Here is a 17,532-nt window from a genome sequence, read left to right as displayed (position 1 = left end):
TGGGATTTCACAACTTCTCTTAAAACTTGAGAACATTTTAATTACACACTTAACATGAAAAGGTATCTGAAGCTTTAAGCCAAAAAACAAAGGAGGGCGTCTGAGAGGCCAGTGTTGTTTGGCTGTACAATTTTCTCCTATTTACTGCATCCTAAGAATTCATGGGCACAGTGCTTGGTCACTCACTAAAGGAGGCTCCAATCTGAAGTCTCAGAACAGAGAAAATCCCAAACAGGAAGAAAAACAAATGCTCCTTTTCTCTATAGCCTTTTAAGATACTAGGCCAAATGCACATACAGTTCAAGGCCCCTATTTTCTACTGAGCAGTGGTACTTTCCTGTGTTAACCTACTAGAGAAGAAACCCAAAGGAGAACTTTCTTGCACTGCTGGGGCATGGCTTGCTGTAGCTAGGGATCAGGAACCTTGAATCATGCACAAGGCCTCCCTTTGACCTTGTTCTTTGCAAAAGCTAAAATGTTTGGGGGCATGTGCATAGATATCCACTTAAGGAGATTGCTGTACTTCAATAGAAACTCTTCTATGAAAAGGTGCCAAGTTCTCTAAACCGGGAAGAGTCTTGGTGTTTCTCTGAATGTCCTGCAAGTTGCTGTTCAAACTGCAAGATTCTACTGGGGGAAAGAAGAACATTCAAATAACTTGAAGGTGTATTTTTTTTTTTCTTTTTTGGGCAACTTAGGATGCAAAGTATTTAATTTTTAAACCTATAAAATTTGAAAACAAGGTGCCTGGGTTAAAAAAAAATAGTTTTCCAAAGCTCAGTGTGCTCTTTTGGAGCTTCATTTTTGGCTTGAAACACAAAAACTCCTAAAGCTCCTTGGTGGAACACAGCTGTTCTGATGGCCAGAGCAGATAAACTAGTCAGTGTCAGTCATGTCTCTTTTTTGCCTTGGTAAGGGCTTAGAAATCTCTGAGATCACCATCCTAGTCTTACATTGACAACTTGCTTCCAAGAGTCTCCTGGGAAGCATACACCATGTGCAGGTCCTCATCTTTATTCTTCTCACTGTCATATACCTCAGGCATGGTTTATGTCTCACCACGCTACACTCCTATTCACCAAGAGAAATAAGGCCTGGTTTGCATTGAGCTGCAAGTGCCTTCTAATTATCTCGATAAGCTCACTCACATTAATGTGGTCAGGTATGAGGAACTTGGTCTTATCCAGGACAGGCAGCTGCTTCTCACCCTTGTGTCTAGTATCACCAGGATCTTGGTGGGAGACTACTATCTGGTGAGTCGCACTTCTACTCTTTGTTTGAATTTGTGGCGCTGCTTGAAGGTTATAGAAATAATCGTAAATGGCATGGTGCTGGAGGTCCAGGCACTGCCAGCAGCGAGTTCAACTCTGGTGATGGCAACTTCCCTTGTGTCTTCTCAGCCTACAGCTCAGTCCAGTGACCAATGCCACATCATGGGAGCCAGGCAGGGGCAGGCCAAAAGCTTTTTAAAATGCACAGACAGCAAGGCCTTCTCAGTCACCACGCTGTATCTACTATGGTCCTCTATTCCTAGTCTTGCACTATTCAATAACACCTAAAATCTGCTGCAGTCCGGCTGGCTGGGCAAAATAACTGGGGGGTGACAACAACTTGTGTACATTGATACAGCAGGAGTGGGAGCCGTTTATTGTAGGACAACAGAGGTATTTATACATTCCACACAGCTTATCTAATTAACATAAACTCAATACAGCAGTCAACCAATAAGGAATCTCCACACTTAATGGCTCGCTGGAGTTACTTCACAAACCACTCCCTCTGGCAAAATGCCAGGTGCCATCCAGACTTGTTTACAGACTTTAACATTAACCACTCCATCTGGCAAAATGCCAGGAGCCATCCAGACTTGTTTACAGACCTTAACAAAAAAAAACTTTCTTAACTTTCACAACACTTGGTTTACTAAAGTCTATTAAAAACTCTAAGGGAATTTATATATCATTTCAGGAAGGTGTTGCAAGAAACCACCTCATTGGAATTATAATTATTTTATATATGGGTAAATATAATATCAATAACTTGTCAGACTCCAAACCTATTTTCATTCTTAAAGTAGCTCCTTCATGACAGTGAGCAACATTTGTAAACTGAGACTTCCTGTTAAGGTTTGGAAGTCAGCTGTCCCCCAAAATCTCATGTTTGAAACAATGCAAGATTTGGAGGAGAAATTATTAGGTTAATCCCTGGATTAACTGAATGGTAACTGAGGCAAGTAGGGAGCAGCTGGAGGAAGTGGTTCATTGGCAGTGTGGCTATGAAGTATATATTTTGTATCTGGAGAGTGGAGTCTCTGCTTCCTGGTCACAGTATGAGATTGTTCCCTCTGCCACATTCTACCACAGGGATGTTCTGCCTCATCTGGAGCCTGGAGGAATGGAGCCAACTAAGACCTCTGAAACCGTGAACCCTCAAACTTTTCCTTCTAAAATTGTTCCGATCAGGTCCTTTAGTCACAGTGGCAAAAAGCTGACTAAAACAAATCCTTTCCTATTTAAATCTCTCTTCTCACCTCATTATACCCTGTTCAATTGCAGTAGAAACCAACAGGGTTTGTATAATTTGATGTTGATGCTCTGGCACTGAGAGATTGGCCCCAGTGATGATCACTTCAAAAAAAAAAAAAAATAGGTCAATAACTTGTCTATCAACTGGGAATTTGAGGCTAGTAGAGTTTAATCTAAATTGTAAATATATTTATGTGTTGATAAAATTTAAAACTGGCTGTTTTATAAAGTGGTGTTTTTCTGTCTATGTAAACTTATATTAAACAAAGATACTACAAAGTTGAAGAAAAACACAAAATAAAATATGAAGTTGAGTGACACACTGGCCTCTTCAAAGTACTCCAGGAATTGATTTCAATCAATTTGGATGTCAGTCACATTACCATGATCAAGATTTATGAGATATCTTACCAGTCTTGAAACATGCTAAACAAGCTCCTCCTTTTCTTGCACAAGTTTAATTGAGTTTACATATTCAAAAGCATAATTCCCATTCCAGACTTCCAGACTAAGACAGAAGATGATGAGTTTGATTTTCAAGAATTATAGAGTTTGTGAGTTGAGAGGCAGTGATAACAATTGAGTCCAGAGTTCTTGTTCCTTTTATCATACATTCTGCACCAAGAAATAAATTATGTTCACAAAAATCTTAGAACGTTTGAGATGAAGGTGGTATGAACAATTTGTTATGGTTCATATATGAGGTATCCCCCAAAAGCTCAGGTGCGAGACAATGAAAGATAGTTCATGTGTGAAAGGATTAGATTATGAGAGCTGTATCCTCATCAGTGCATTAGAGATCAACTGGGTGGTAACTGTAGGAAGGTAGGGTGTGGCTTGAGGAATTGAGTTATTTGGGTATATATTTTGTCTTTGGTGAGGGAAGTCTCCTTCTGGTGGACTGGGATGTGCTTTCCTCTGCCACCCACTCTGCCATGGTGTTTTGCCTCACCTCAGGCCTAGAGCAATGGAGCCAGCTATCCACAGACTGAAACCTCGGAAACCAAGAGCCCCCAAATAAATTTCCATCTCTAAAGTTGTTTTTGTCAGGCCTTTTGGTCACAGTGGCAAAAAAAGCTACTAAAATAGTGTTGCAAATTAATATATTTATACATATATGTATGAAGATATAGATTATATTTGGGTATTAGAAGACTTAATGTATATGTCTTTGATTATATCATGCAAGGAACAACAATGTGTATAGGAAATGTTTTAACTGCATAATGTGTTAGAAAAATAATAAATTATACTCTTCTGAGAGTTAAGCATTTTAGTAGTTTGCCCAAGAATATTTGTCATCTTTATAAACTTGAGATTAGAGACAGCTTATTTTTAGAGAACTTAACACATTAACAATGGGATGTCATAACATCTTTTATAAACATGTCATAGACTAGAATAATTATTCTCTATTCATCTATGGAAATGAATATTATTTTAAGAAAACATGTACATAGAGAAACACAATCAAATTTAATTATGAAAATATAGAAAATGTTTTGTTCACAATACAGTAATTATTTCCTTAAAAGATAATTGCTGAAAGAAAAAAATGAGACTAATTTAACATCAGTAAATGTCATATAATGTCTTTAGTCAAAGTCAAAGCTGTTACACAAATATGAATGATAAGGATTCTTACTCTTGTTTTCCAAGGTCATATGAAAGGGAATTTTTTTATATATTTCAAAAAGGGTGGGTAGAAAAAAGAGTGATGGCATGACTTCTTCTCTTTTATCTGTTCAAAGCACCAATTTTGTTGTTGTTTTTTTTTGTATGAAGAGGGAAAAATACAGGTCATAGCATAAGTGACTCTACTTAAAGAAACTTTCCATGCTACCACTCACTAACATAAAAATTTATGATATAGAATATGATATAATAAGATGTAGAATAAAGTCGTTCATTTAAAGAGTTTTCCAGTTTTGGGGAACTATATAAAAGTTGTAGTGTTCTTGGAAGGCATCAAAACAAATGTTACTTTTTTTAGTGTTTTTCAGAATCCAAACAAATGAGATACATGATATGGGGATTCTAATAAATAATTGGGAAATATTAAAGAAAATAACTGATGTGCTAAGTCCTTAAGTTATATATGAGGAGACAACATGAGTAATGATGCAATTTTAAATAAATCCTTAAGATATACAGATCTGACGGCCTTTGAGATACAAATTCAAATGTAAGTACAAGACAACCATGTGTTAGGTTTGGTCAATTTTTAAATCCTACCTAGGAAATTTAATTTCCTGATATATTGGTGGCAGTACTTGACCAATTTTTCTTAACTCAAACCATTTTTTTTAAAAATGAAACACACTGATAAAATACATTTTTATGTAACTTCCAAAGTTTATGCAGGCACAGTGATGCACACCCACAATCCCATGCAATTGGGAGGCTGAGGCAGGAGAGTTGAATGTTCAAGGCCAACCTGTGCAATTTATCAAGAACCTATCTCAAAATTAAATAAATATATAGATAGATACAAACTGTAGCTCACTGGTAAAGAGCCCCCAGACTTAATTGCCAATACTGAAAAAAATGATACAAAATAAAATGAAAGAGGCCTGGAGGGAATTTTGCAAACCTCAATGAATTTGAACATAGGTGGTTTTACAACAGTGTGACCTGAGAGAAACAAAATCCAAACAAGCTATGAGAGATTTAAAGTTTAGTATATGCCTCCCCAAAGACTAAATCCCAAATGGATTAGAAATCCTAAATGCAAAACTTTCTCACATGAAGTTTATAACCTAATGAGGAGAGATTAAAAAAGTAATGTATGATTTTTTTCATGTGATAAATTTCACAGTACCAAGAGGGAAAGAGAGTGTTATAGAGGTAGCTTGTTCATAAAGACCTGGAGAAAGGTGGCACTTAAGAAATGATCTGATGTAGATAAAGGAGCAACACACCATTGGTTATCTTAGAAGGATGCTTTGCATGCAAAGAACCAATACAAATGGGTGGGCGTGTGCTGCTAGTATTTGGGGGAAAAGTTAGGATGCCAGATATCTGGAAAGAAATGAAAAAGAGAGTGAATAGAAGGAGATGATGATAAGAAACCAGACTGAGTAAGACCATTGAAGTAAGATGACCATAAGCCTAGCTTGCCTAAGACAATCCCAGTCCCCACTTGTTGACTAGTGTAGTTTATGAATAGAGTCCATTTTGGCTTTCAAAATTAACTATGCTCTTCCTTTTTTTGGCAGAAGGAGTACTTGGGATTGAATTTAGAGGGACTGTATCACTGAACTACATCCCAAGTCCTTTTTATTTTTTATTTTGAGATAGGGTCTCATTAAATTACTGAGACTGGCCTTGAACTTGAGCTCTTGCCTCAGCCTTCTGAGTCACTGGGATTACAGGCAGGCACCACTTTTCCAGGATCAAAAAAATATTCCAATTTTGAGAATAAATATATGGTCACCCTGCTCATAGGGAAGAATATTTTTCAGTCACATGTAAAACCAATGAAATATTTAAGCTGATCAGTAAGCTAATTTGAGATCTATTGTAACATGGCACCTCATATTCATACACATATAAAGCAGAATAAAGCCCAGTGAGGATGAAGATTGTTGGAGCAGTAAGGAGCTATTGTATTTATCTGGGAAAACACCAATAGAAACCAAATGGTTTTGTCATGGATGATGAAATTGGCCACAAGTGTTTTGATGGTAAAAACAATAAAATTTAGTAATATATTGTATGTGCAATTTCAAAGAAAGAATGAAGTTTAAAATAGTATTCTAAGACTTTGCCTGAAAAAAGCAAAAGGCGATGTTGCCATTACCTAAAATTGGCAAGAACAGTTTTGGAGGAATGGATCATATGTTTAATTTTGGACAAGATTAGTTTGCTATGATTACAAACATGCTGTTGGATAAATAGTTAGGAATATCAGGGAGAAATAATAGGGAGTGAAAATAAATATTTGTGAGATGTCATCTTTGGGCTGGTGATTTATGCCATTGATGAGATTGCCAAGTAAGTGAGAGTAGATAGAGAATATAAGTGGAACACAGACTTAAACCTGGAATAGGCCAAAATTAATCACAGATATGAAGAAGACTCTGAGAAAAAAAAAAAAACAAGCAGTGAGAATGATGGAAATCCAGGCAGTATATTCAATAAGAAGCCCTCGCTAAAAAAATTAAATTCAAGGAAGCAAATCAAATCCTGCTGTAGGGTGAAAATGGGTCTTAATAATTAACCTTTGGATATTAATCAATGTCTCTGGTGACCTTACAGTTGAAAGGAAAAAGTGTATTGGAATATATTCATGGAAATATGGGATGAAAATCACTGAGAATGACAGAGGCAAAATATTTTAGTTATGCTAGAAAATTTATACTGGAAAAAGGAAGACAAAATGAGACAGTAATTGAATGGATAAATGAGAAATGATAGAATTTTTATATTGATATGAAAGATACAGTAAAATAAGAAGTTTGATGTTTCAAAAGACAATGGAGGCAGGTACACCTACAGCTATATTCACGAACAATCATGATTTAAGATTAGACAAATGAAGGAGTTGCCTAGCATTAATTCATGTTAACAGGAGGTAAGTCATAGTAAAATCCATGACAACAGTGACAAAAGAGTCAAAAGGGCTGTATTTGGTATCAAACACACAATCCTTGAATTGTTTAGAGGGTGATATATACTGACTTTGATAAATTTCATATGTATGTTAATATTAAATATTTACTTTCTTGAGATCTATTAGTTCTAAAATCCCAAAACAAAAGTAAGTAATGAATCGAAGACAAAGAAAGGATGGAGAGAGGGAGCGAAAGATGAAAGAAGGAAAACAGGTGACGATGAAAAACAAGGAAACAAGAAAATAGCAAATTCACATCACACAACAAAGAAAAATAAAATAATTAAATTTTATGAATAATTAAAATTAGTTTTTAAAACAGTTAAAAATATTCACCTGAATGGTACAGCAAAAGACACAAAAAAATTAAAATAAAAACTTGAGGTGTATAGTGGGAAAAGGTAGCACCACACCCCAGAAATATTTCATTAACTGTTCCTTCATTACTTTGTTCTTTTCTCCTGCCAACTGGCCAGGCTGTTGAGAGGAGCTGGGTTCAAAGGAGCTGGCTGCAGCAATAAACTAAGAAAATGAAAGAAACCATGCAAAACAGGAACATGAGTTTTTAAGAACCAGGACAAGATGGCTCTGAGACCTTAAGGGTCAGCTCCACACTGGGAAGTGCTAACAAGGGAGCCAGAGAGCGAGCACACCCACAATCCCTCTATTTATTAGGGAAAAGACATTCCATAGAATATTCCACCCAAATAAGGCAAGAGATAGGATTTCAAAGAGTAGACTCTTGCTTTCTGATATATTGTGGTCATCAGGTTGATTGACATCTTTGCAAGTCACACCCATCTCAGGTGCTTTGTGGGATCTCAGGCAGATCCAGAGGAATGGCACATTTATGTCGCAAGCCCATCAGCTCACAATGCCAGACCAGTCTCCTTATATTGCTCAGGTGCACATAGCTCACACATACAGCCCATGGATGGCTTGCGACACTCTTCCTTTATTGTTATTGAATAAATTATTTCCTACATCTTACGTTTTTGGTTTTTGTCTTTTGCATACTTTCAGGGTTTTTTTGTGTACTAAATACAGGCATTTTCATAGGTTATAGTAAGCATATTTTAAGTTTGATCATAAACAATTGTCTTTGGATATTATCAAAGTTCATGTAAATCTAGTTATTACTGAATATATTACTTAGTACTATTATGATTTTTACAATACCTCAAAATATTATTTTTAAAATTAAGCAAGTTAATGTACATGGGGGAAATACTATAAAGTGCCATAAAATTATTTTTTATTATATGGATTTTTATATAACGATTGAGAAACCAAAAAAAATATTGATAAATAAATTCATGGGCACTTCAAAAAAGATAACCATAAACTGGGTACAATGGTGGATGCCTGCAATCTCAGCAATTCTGGAGGCTGAGGCAGGAGGATTGTAAGTTTGATGTTAGCCTCACCAATTTAATGAGACCCTAATCAACTTAGTGAGACTCTGTCTTAACGTTAGAAAGAAATGCTGGGGGATATGGCTCTGGAAGCATGCTTCAGTACAAACAAACAAACAAATAGACAAACCTAAAACCATAATTTAAATACTAAATCCATTGATTATACCTGCTTTTCATTTTAAAATTGTTTGACTAAATTTTTATAGATCAAGTAAGGTAATTTCTAAAATTCAAATAAGAAAAACTACATTTTTACTGAAGTAGACTGAAAAATCAGAAAAAAAAGGCATATTTTTTGGCCATAGTCATATAAATAATTGCCAAAGGCTTAAAATTCACATGAGTGCAAAGGATCACTATAAACAGTAATTTTAAGAGTTCCACTTTTTTCCATAATTATTTTATTTAATTATTTTTTTAGTTGAGGATTGAACCCAAGAGTGTTTTACCAGTGAGCTATATTCCCAATATTTTTTATTTTTATTTTATTTTTTAATCTTTTTCTTTATTGGTTCATAATAGTTATATATAACATTAGTGTTAGGTCCTTAGGCAAATGTAACTACATTTTAAAAATCAGCATCTGCCCAGGTATGACTTTCCCGTTAGGCCCACCCTGAAAGAGTCCCTAACTACTGAAACCACAGCAAGTAACAATCACAGGACCAGATGGATTATTTTTATCTGGTTAAGAAGTTTTTTTTCAGCAGGCTGCTGCACCTTGCAGAAGGGCAGCCTGGCAAACATTCTCTGTCAATAAACCTTTTCTTGAACCCAAAGCTTGTAGATATTTGCACCAACTATCCTAGCAATTAGGATTTATTTTGACATAATTAAAAATGCATAGAATATAGTTTGCTCTGTTTAAGTCCCCAATATTTACTTTTACCCTCCTTTTTTCCCTCCCCTGTTCCCTTTCCTTTATTCTACTGATCTTTCTATTTAGAGTTCCATTTTTGATTAAGAGAAGAAGTGAGACTCATTGTTGTCTAGATACACCACTTTGGGAAAATTGAGCAACCTTGGTCATTTTTGAGTTTCAGCTCTACCATGCCACCATTTTTCATTATTACAGCAAATCTACAAAGCACTCTTATTTCTCAGAGATTTACCACCATAATTTTATTTACATGATTCATATGTTTCTGTAAATGAAGGTCTCAACTTTCTGCTCATTTTTCCCACCCTTTTTTGAACTTTGCTTTGAAAGATGTTTTCCAAGCCTACACTTCTGTCTGTATATCAGATTTACCTTATTAGTCACCAGCAACTCTCCTCCTTGACTCAGTTTTATTTTAATGCATTCATTATCACTATAGAAGTTAATAATAATGATTGTCTTATTATTGTTATAAATTATCAAGTAATATTAATGATATTAATAAAAATAAGAATTTGTGTATCAGTTAATTCTTCCAGTTTATTAAGTGTATAATTCCATATTTTGTTTTCAAATTATCAAAGAGTGAAGGAAAAATATTGATGACCTGCCCCTCAAGAATGAGTAAAAGTAGACAATCAGGGATAAAATTATAAGATTTGTAATGTTCCATAGTGATTTAAGAAGTAGGAAATTAATCTAACTAGGACTATGTGTGCATGAGAGATCTAATTTTTGAATGTTTGGATTACCTTTGTTGGTGATATGTTTTAATTCTTATGTCAAGCTTTACAAATAGATGTCATTAAACAAAATTGCGGACAGTTTTATAATTCTGAGGCATTTTTTAATTATAATTTTCCATTGCAAAAATATCGCATCTACTATTCTTAAAGACAACTCAAATGTGCTACTGTTTTTTTTTTCTCTTGAGTTAGTAAGCTTTTCTTTATTAACATTCAATAATTTTCCAATTATTTTTTCTCCTTTTGGTAATGGAGAAGAAGTATCAAATGTCACCCCATTTATCAACTCAAACTACAGAGATACCAATTATACAGCTTCTATTCTTGCATTTATTATCTTAAAAAATGAAACTAAGTGGTTCTATGAATGACAAGCAATGCCCAAGACATTAAAACCAGTCTCTTTAGCACTACCCTCAAGACATGAAATGATGGCATTTACTAAAGTGCATTATCTGATTAATTATGCTGAAGGCATCAGGTAAATTAGATCTAGTCAAATAAAGCCAGACATAGAGTCATCCAATTTAGCTATTAAAAGATTGTTAAGTACATTTACTAATGTTATTTTGTTTGAGGAGCCAGCTCTCTGTTCAGATATTTTAAAGTCCAGAAATTTTTCCATTCATCGCTCAAAATGACAGAATGACCAATAATAGTCAAGAAAGTAGAAGCATACACAAACAGGAACCAGTTAAATAGAAGCAACTGTCTTTGAAATAAGGAACCACCAAATGTGATTACAGGTTGTTTTCCTTCTCAGCAGTCTGGATAAGATAAGTTTCTTTGCATTGGTTTATTGATGTCAGTTTGCTGAGCATTTAAATATTTTATTCCATTTTAATGTTTATTTTATTATGTTTTTAACTGTAGTGTATTTTTAATGTGAGACTCAGAAGGGGGTCTTTTTAAACTTAATTATTAACTATAATAAAGTCATAAGAAAATATTCCACAATGAAAGGATAAATTAAGAATTTATAATAGGAAAAAAATTATAGGAGTCTATTGATCTTTAGAAAAGATAACACACACTATTTAGAAAGAAAATGAGACTTGAATGGGACAAGAGATCAAGAAAAATCATTTAAAAATTGAAGTATCAAGGATATCAAGACTAGCTACTATATGCAACATATCTAAAACCAAAGCTCTAGATATCAAGTTCTTGCTCTGTAAAACAAAGTAAATTAATCAAAATTAAGTAATCATGATTAACATTGCTGATTACACATTTTCCTTTTTGAGTTCATAGTACAATTAAAGCAATGTGTAAGTAGGCACTACATGTATTCCCGTTAGGCCTTATCTCTCATTTAGGACCATCAACATAAGATAATGTGTTTAGTACAGCCAAAATGATGAAAAAATGCCACCTGAGTTGTTAACACATTCTTTCATTTAGAAGTTATCTGCTATTGTTACTTTAAAAGAATGACCTTAAAAATTATGAAAATGTTTGACATCTCAATTGGAAGGTTCATGAGAGGTGTCATTATTGAGTTGTGAGTTACAGCAGACAGATTGTGAATAGCTAAATCAAGCTTAAAAATCTGTAATGTCTGAAGAATCCCTGAGGAGCTGGAGTTTAGATACAGATGAATAAGGAGGAGCAGAGCAAGAAGAGCAACAGATATCAGGCATAGTTAAAATAATAGTCTTATGGGAATTTAGGAGTGCAATGCAGGCAATGTCCAAATTGGAAACAAAGACTGGAAAAATAGGGATGTAGAGGAACTATAGTCAATGCAAAGTAACAGAGCATCAGCTTAAATATACAAGGAATAAAAAGGTACCTTTTCATTAAGCTAATTTGTTTTCAGCTCATTATCTATTAGGCTCCTTTGGTCGCAAGTGGCAGAAAATAGAAATCAAAGAGGTTTAAAAATGAATAGAAAGATAAATGGGTAGGGTGGATTCCAGATTTGTTATGATTATAGGGTCAAGATTGACATCAAACCCAAATTCCTTTTTTCTCCTTGTTGGATAGGTTCAGTGTTGATTTTCTCCTGCTGTGGGTTCCTATTGTGATCATAAAATAATTGAACAACACACTTCCCTTTGTAATGTTTTTAAGGAGAGACAGAAAAACAATATTCCCTTAAACATGATACACTACTAAACAACATCAGGGAAATATTCTTTCCTCTAATAGTATTGACCCATATTGATTCAGGGAAATTCTTCCCTTTCACATACCTGACCCAGACAACCCATAATGCCATGCATTCATTGGCTTGTACTTAAAAAGAATCCCCTCTCTGAATGTAGAGGAAGGGTGACAAACAGAGAAAACAGAGGCTTTGAGAATGAAGAGGTAGCTAAAAATTAATGTTCTGCTCCCTATGCAAAATTGACTTGTTTTTGTTAAGAACAGAGGCAAGGCCCTCACTAAAATCTGGAGAATATGGTATGGATGGTTGAGGGCATTTTGGCTATTTGCTGAAGAGTATTTTATTGGAATATGGTCCATCAGGGTAAAATTATGACTCTCCTATTTTTTTTTTATTTTTTTGAGACCCTGAAAAATCATTCAGCCTTTCTATAGCCTTATTTTCTTTATTTCTCAATAGACATAATAATAAGACCTATTTTTTTGGAAATTAAACCACAAATGTACATAAAATCTGTATCTACCTCACTGAAAGAAGGTATTGTATTGTGGGTGTTCTTAATGTGGCTGCTCTTTATTATATTTTTTACTCTTATTTTTAGATAAGCTCCTGAAAAATGGAAATTCTGGTTAGGTAGGTACAAGGAAGTTGCAACACACAGATGCAAAGATAAAAGGAGATACTAGAAGAACAAATCTCACTCAAGGGTAATTTGTAAATACAAGTATTTGCAAGTAACAGGATGAAAAAAAGAATTTCTACAAGTAAGTGTGGTAGAGATTTTGAAGACTAATGAAAACAAGGACGCACTATTAAAGATCATTCAGATATATCTGCTACTTGTCATTTGGGTACATGGAAGATGTGCTTTCTAAATTGCTACATTATTTAATGTAATACTTTTTTTCTTAATTTCATTTAATTTCCTAATGAAATTTATTTTTATTTAAATTTATGATTGCTTTCACTAGCAAACAAAAATGTCAGATAAACTGAATTTGATCATTAATAATTTCTTAATCAGCTAACTAGTGTATTTGGAAATATTGACAAAATAAGGATTTCTAATATTTGAGGACACTAATAATTATTTTGCAACCACTGATGATTGCATACAGTAACATGAGCAAAATATATGTTTAATTTATAAAATGTAACTTGTTCTTAGTTCAGTCACTCATTCTAAAATGCAGGAAATAATGCCATAGTAAAGAAATCAGAGGATGTGGCCTGGCTAAAATACTAAAAATTTGTAACTTATATATTTTAGCCCAAAATAATCAGAGCACACTTGATGTAACAGAACAATAATGTCATTATAGTGATAATTCCTGTAAATGATCTATGTTCACACAGAAGTCTGAAGGCAATGTAGAATTTTCATTTTCAATCGTTTATGAGAAGCACAAAACCTGAAGTGAAGGGCATCAATAAGCTCCAAGATATTTACAAATATCTATGCTTTTCACAATTCCTGCTGATTGCTAGTAATTGGTGATTAGTGATATTCAGTGATTAATAGAAAAATGTTAAACAAAATCTCATATTAATGGAAAATATATTTAACTGTAGTACTATATTTATAGCTATAGATAGCTTAATGGTTTATTTAACCAAAAGAGAGGAAAAAACAAACAAATAAACAACAACAACACAAACACCAGGTAATTCAAACATTAAACAGAATTCAAACTCTTATTGCTCTCAGTGAGTCTATTTTACTATGTTCCAGTTTCTAAGCCATTTCCTAAGCCATGAAATGTCCACACATCTACAAAATGAAGAGTTTGTTTCTAAGAAAAGCCACAGTGGAGGAGTCATTTCATTTCTCCAATTTTAAAGGGCAGAAGGAAGATGTCACTGCTACAAGGGAACACCAAAGTCCTCCTATGAGACAGGACCCAAAGAGCATATCACAGCTTGACAAGGCCTCTGACAATTGCTTGTGCCAGTTTCCAATTATAACAGCAGCAAGTCTTCTGCAAGTCTCATGATCAAAAATTTTGATTTATTCTTGTCACAGCCTTCAGCCTCCCTTAAGCTTCTAATTAAGTTCAATATAAGTTCTGCTCTCTGTGTACCTTCTATTACCACCAGATAAAGCTCCTGATTCACCTAATGCTCTACTATGGCTACACAGAAGGGAGGGGGTGGGGAAGACTCACCACTGTGGATTATTATATGACTGATTATTAAAACTCTAAATGAAAATTACTTCAGTGAAAGCATATATATATATACAGTTTTCCCAAACAGAATACACACATTTGTTTTAATTTTAGCACTTATTCCTTGAGCCACAGACATACATAAAACAATATAAAACTAGAAAATAAGCAATACAATGTGCTTAGTATTTAGTAAATAATCACCAGTTCATTATTATTAATATTTTGAATTTATAGTAATAATCACATGGTTTTAAATTTTATGGATTTTATGCCACATGTATTTCATTTGAGACTTTTATTGGCTGATTTATTTAGATTCCTTTCTCCCTGTCAAATTTGACAATGATCTAATTCTATAGTCAATTTAAATAACAATATCCTAATCAAAATATAATCAGTAAGATATAAAAAATTCAATTTCAAGTATTTCATGTAATCCATTTATAATCAAAATAAACTTGGTTATCTATATTTCTTTCCATGAGTACCTGTGTAATTATTAATATCAACATTATATGTATTTGAAAAATTGCAGATAGCATCTTATTGTGAGTACTATAATAGACTTTTATAACATTATTATTATTCACATTTTAGATGAATACATAGTTTAAGGATACTACCTAAAAAACTGAATAGTTGAATAGGGAGACCAAAACACTGATTCTCACAAGATTCCAACTCATATTCTTTCTTGCCTTCTCATGGTTTCTCTTTCTGGAGGCTTCAGTAAGTTACAGTAAGTAGTTCCATTAAAAAATTACATTTCATTGCTAATATATATTTATAAATATGAAACTTTATGAATTCAAAGCCTAAAAAAAATTGATGTAAAGATCACAGAATGTGTCAGGCATGGTAACCCAGGCCTGTAATACCAGTAGCTAGGGAGGCTGAGACAGGAGGGTAATGAGTTCAAAACTAGTCTCAGCACTTAGGGAGGCCCTAAGTAGGTCAATAAGACCTTGTCTTTAAATAAAATATTTTTAAAAAGGGCTGAGGATGTGGCCTAGTGTTTAGGTGCCCCTGGGTTCAATCCCCAATAGCAAAAAAAAAAAAAAAGAATGTACATATTTCTCCTCAACACCTAAACTTAGCAAACTCAAACACATTTAACAACTGGAAACTTTGTCAATTCATTCATAATGTTACAGACTTGAGCTTTTTTGTGAAGTCCTTATCATATTTTAAATCCTGAATACATTCAGAATGCTATCACTGAACATTTAATTCTAAATTGGTTTCCTAAATTATTCATTTTATGAATCATTTTATTTGTGAAATGAAAAGTTACGAGAAACCAAACTCAATGTTGAGGCTATAGAAGCAGAACCATAAGTGTGAACCCTCTTCTCAGCCCTACATACTCACTAAATGAATCCCCACTCCCAACCCAGAAGAATGGGCATACACATTTCTAGTGTGATTAATTACCATGTCAGCTATTGATCATTATCTTTTCAAATGATCAGAACAAAAGCAGCCTGAAAAATATATAGTGAAATCATTTCTGTTAGCATTGCCTTTGAAGTCAAAAGAGATGGATTCTTGCCCGAGACTCTTGCACTTATTCCTTTATTCATGCATTTAGTATTAATGAGGGTTGCATGTGAGATAGAAGCCCATGGCTTCTTACCTCAAGGACAAGACAAACATTTGTTTAGTGCATTGCAACTCTCAAAGTATAGCACATGATGAAAATGTGGCTAAATATTATTATAAGATTCAGTTTCTTTTCTTGTAAATAAATTAAAATAACTTATTGATGTTAATTTGATAATTTACCAAAATAATGTACCAAAATGTCTTATTAAACATAAAGTTGTATACAAATGACAAATGTCATTTTTCTTGATATTATTTATACCCAGACATTTTTACTGATACATAAAAGGTACTTTGGTATAAAATTGAAAGTGCCAAGAAATAAAATGCCAAAGGAACAGTAGAAAACAATTTGGAATGGAATTAATTTTATTTTTCTCAAAGTTCTTAAAATTATATCCTCTGCTTTTTATATATGTCTCACATTCTGCTAGGCTTTAGTTTGCAGTTCCTTTGAAGTAAGATTATGTATTCCTTATTTGAAACCTCTATCCTTGTGTTAAGATGAAACACTGTTGCCTTTGATATATATATATATATTCATATATATATATATATATATATATATATATATATATACACACACATACATATATGAAAAGAATATGGAGCTAAAAATTTTATTGTTGTTAAAGCTCTTTTCTCCTCATAGACAAGTCCACTGTAACTGTCACACAAGCTTACAATGTGCAACTCATTGTAACTGTCACAAAAACTCACAATGTGCAACTATACATTTTGTGATAGACATAGACAAAGGACACAAATGTCAATAAGATGGGCTATTGCAAACTCAGTGTGTTCTCTGTTATGTAAGGGGACAGCAGGACCTGTGGCATGAGTATATGGCTCATTAACACAGGTATTTCAATCTGTCTCTGCTCCATGACTCTCTACTGCTTTTAGTTATCTTCATATGTTCCCTTTAATAAGAAAAAAATCAAAACAGCATTGAAAAGAAAGTTGTTATGGAATGTATATAAAAGGCCTCTTCTATGGCTTGAATATGTCCCCTAATAAAACTAGGTGTTGTCAATGTGACAGTATTCAAATTGGGGCATATAAGAAGTGATTAGACCCTCATAAAAAGCAATTCACACAGCATTAGGCTAATCTGCCCTCTACCTCTTCCCAGGGGAGGACACAGAAAGAAGACCCTCACCAGGTAAGATGAGGGAAGCTTGATCTTGAACTTCCCATCTTCCAGACCTGTGAGAAATAAATTTATGTTCTTATCCATTACTCAGTCCCAGCTAATTTGGCACACATGTCATTCAGTTATAAATTGCAAATTGTGCAAATGAGAATTGAACTTCTACAAAGGAAAAATCTCTTTTCTTGGAAAATGTAGCTGTGGATATCTAACATATCCAAATTTCAAATCTGACAAATGCTTAACATTTTCTCACATTGTACTAAACACCAATGTATTTTGTAAAAATTAAGCCGTGACTCATAA

At 33.8% G+C, this 17,532-nt stretch overlaps 1 pseudogene; it reads right to left on the bottom strand.

Moving 5' to 3' along the window:
• Positions 1-949: 949 nt before the first annotated feature.
• LOC114105068 (microtubule-associated protein 1 light chain 3 beta pseudogene) lies at positions 950-1,327 on the bottom strand (annotated as a pseudogene).
• Positions 1,328-17,532: the final 16,205 nt, after the last annotated feature.

Source organism: Marmota flaviventris, chromosome 9 (genome assembly GCF_047511675.1).
Source record: "Marmota flaviventris isolate mMarFla1 chromosome 9, mMarFla1.hap1, whole genome shotgun sequence".
Taxonomy (NCBI): Eukaryota; Metazoa; Chordata; class Mammalia; order Rodentia; family Sciuridae; genus Marmota; species Marmota flaviventris.
This window is presented reverse-complemented; position numbering and strand designations above follow the sequence as displayed.